The sequence below is a fragment of the Heptranchias perlo genome, chromosome 5 (genome assembly GCF_035084215.1).
Source record: "Heptranchias perlo isolate sHepPer1 chromosome 5, sHepPer1.hap1, whole genome shotgun sequence".
Classification (NCBI taxonomy): Eukaryota; Metazoa; Chordata; class Chondrichthyes; order Hexanchiformes; family Hexanchidae; genus Heptranchias; species Heptranchias perlo.
The window spans coordinates 23,573,625-23,577,273 of record NC_090329.1 but is presented as its reverse complement, the minus strand read 5'-3'; the positions used below and the strand labels follow the sequence as shown (position 1 = coordinate 23,577,273).

Sequence of the window (3,649 nt, the reverse complement as noted above, 5' to 3'; positions counted from 1 at the left end):
AAGATTAACCTCCCCCCCTTTTTAAATGAATATTTCTAACACTATTGATGGTTTCAGTTGTGTATAATTTACTGGCAAGAAAAAAATTAGACTCATTCCGTATATAAAACAGTAAAAAGAGGAACAGTAATCGACTGCAAGAATTAAAGTCCTTGTGTGTGAGCTCCCCCATTCTCCTGACACGTTTGGAACATTCTCTGATGTAGATTTCCCCCTTTTACTTGTAAGGATCTTCCTGCTCAGCACAAGCTGACCAAGATTGGTCTTAAAATATCCTAACAGGGGCCAGTAAGATCTCGAAGAGAAGAAGACAGACAGATAGGCACTGTATCCGGAGTGAGTGATTTGCCTTTTATTTCTGGTAGGGAGCAGCATGTTGGTGTGAAAGAGAAAATGTCCACGATGATATCTGGCAGAATCTGAGTGAATGGACCGCAGCGGCTCAGGGCGTTGATGTCATTTCTTAAAGAACAACGCTGCTTTCGGACTTGGATTTCGTGGCGAGAAACGGCCGTGTGGGGAACGAGAAGCTGCGAGGTACAGGGGTAAGTCCTTTCTGAGAGGGAGAGCGGGTTGCCTTAACATCTGTCTCCTCACATGCTCATCTTCCAGCTCCTCAGCCTCACGCAGATCCCCCAACTGAAGCCTTCATCTGTGCTTTTATTGTCCAGTAATGATTTTAAATTTAGGAAGAAGACGTTTACAAACTACAGCTGAAATTCCTGCTCCATTTCCCCCCATTCATTTTCACAACGCTCGAGTAAAAAAAGCCAGGGGTTTTCAGACGGATGTGGGAAACTGGGGGTTAATAAGTGGAAGAAATCACCCACATAGAAGCAGATGTGGGAAAGGAGGAGGTGACAGTTTTTTGGGGGGCTGGGTATTTTATCTCCTCATTGAGCCACTTCTGTCGCTGTGTTCCCAGATGCTGTACCTCCTGCTCAGCCTTTATTACTACCTGCTTCAGTATTACAATCAGCCATCTCCAATGGAATTATTACTGTCGTGTTGTTTTACTTTCAGTTATGGGTACGGTGTGGATAATGAGACTCAATATTCTTCGGATAATCAATGCTTAGTTTGAATTTTTGTTTAAAATGAATTTTGTGAGAGTGAGGAATGGAAGATTTATTTGTCCACAGTTATCAGCCAGTGTCTGTATCAAGCACTCTCAGGTCAGGTGTAGCACAGGCCTCCCCCGACAGAGCAAAACAGAGCTGCCTCTACCCTGCTCCAGCATTGCCTGTTCCCCAGCTCTAGACAAGAACCCTTCCTCCATTACTGTCATTCTTTCCATTTCTCCCACTAACTGAGGAAAATGGATTCTCGCAGCGAGTTTGATGGTTTTTGTACCAGTTTAATGCTGAATTCTGGGTGCTGTTGTGCTGCGAACAAACAGCAATCAGTCAGTTGTCCCACCCACCCAACTGGCTTTCCACCAGTACTGAATTTTTTCCCCCAAAGTGATGCCATTTTCCATTTTAAAAATGTTACCTTTTAACATGTTTTTTGAAACTGATACTGGGTTTTGTTTTCTGATCTTTCTCTCCAATCATTTATTTTCCTACTCTTGACATCATTTTCCATCACCCTGCACACGCATTTACACACACACACAAATACTCAGTCACACACTCACTCTCACACACACACACACACACACACACACTCACTCACACTCATACTCAGTCACACACGCACAAATACTCAGTCACACACACAGACAAATACTCAGTCACACACACGCACAAATACACACACACACAGACAAATACTCGGTCACACACATACACTCAGACAAATACTCAGTCACACACACAGACAAATACTCAGTCACACAAACACAAATACACACACGCACAAATACTCAGTCTCACAAACACAAATACACACATGCACAAATACTCAGTCTCACACACATGCACAAATACTCAGTCTCACACACACATGCACAAATACTCAGTCTCACACAAACACAGACAAATACTCAGTCACACACACAGTCACATACACACACACGCACAAATACTCAGTCTCACACACAGACACACAAATACTCAGTCACACACTCACACATGCACGAATACTCAGTGACACACACATGCATGAATACTCAGTCACACATACACACATGCATGAATACTCAGTCACATACACACAGACACACATAGTCATACAAATACTCAGTCTCACACACGCACAAATACACACACATACATACTCAGTCACACACACACACAAATACACAGTCACACAGAGTCAGTCACACAAACACAAATACACACACAAATACTCAGTCACACACACACATGCACAAATACTCAGTCTCCCACATACATACACATAGTCTCACACACACACACAGACAAATACTCAGTCACACACACAGACAAATACTCAGTCACACACATACACACACACGCACAAATACTCAGTCACACACACGCACAATCAGTCACATACACACACACACACACACACACACACACACAAATACACACACACACACACAAATACACACACACACACAAATACACACACACACTCAGTCACATACACACAAATACACACACACACACTCAGTCACACGCGCACACACACACTCAGTCACATGCGCACACACACACTCAGTCACATGCACACACAGACACACACACACACTCAGTCACATACATACACACACACACACACACACTCAGTCACATACACACACACACACACACACTCAGTCACATACACACACTCAGTCACATACACACACTCAGTCACATACACACACACAGTCACACACACGCACACATACACACAAATATACACACACTCATACACGCATAAATACTCAGTCACACGCTCACACACGCACAAATACTCAGTCACACGCTCACACACGCCCAAATACTCAGTCACACACACACACACACACCACACACACACACAATTACTCAGTCACACACACACAAATACTCAGTCACACACACACAAATACTCAGTCACACACACACAAATACTCAGTCACACACACACACAAATACTCAGTCACACACTCACACATGCACGAATACTCAGTCACACACACACACGCACGAATACTCAGTCACACACACACACACACAGTCACACACACACAAATACTCAGTCACACACACACACACAAATACTCAGTCACACACACACAGACAAATACTCAGTCACACACACACACACACAGTCACACACGCACGAATACTCAGTCACACACACATGCACAAATACTCAGTCACACACACACGCACGAATACTCAGTCACACACACAGTCACACACACACAGACAAATACTCAGTCACACACACACAGACAAATACTCAGTCACACACACACAGACAAATACTCAGTCACACACACACACACAAATACTCAGTCACAGACACACACAAATACTCAGTCACACACACACACACATACTCAGTCACACACACACACACATACTCAGTCACACACACACACACAAATACTCAGTCACACACACACACATACTCAGTCACACACACACACACACATACTCAGTCACACACACACACACAAATACTCAGTCTCACACACACACACAAATACTCAGTCTCACACACACACACAAATACTCAGTCACACACACACAAATACTCAGTCACA

At 43.7% G+C, this 3,649-nt stretch overlaps 1 protein-coding gene across 1 annotated transcript in view; it reads left to right on the top strand.

The window, feature by feature from the left end:
• The first annotated feature begins 248 nt into the window (after nucleotides 1–248).
• LOC137321639 (guanine nucleotide-binding protein G(I)/G(S)/G(O) subunit gamma-4) overlaps nucleotides 249–3,649 on the top strand; it is a 91,619-nt gene continuing 88,218 nt past the window's right edge. Inside the window, exon 1 of the mRNA XM_067984125.1 lies at nucleotides 249–545. The gene's annotated coding sequence lies outside the window, so the exon portion shown is untranslated. The remainder of the gene's footprint in view (nucleotides 546–3,649) is intronic.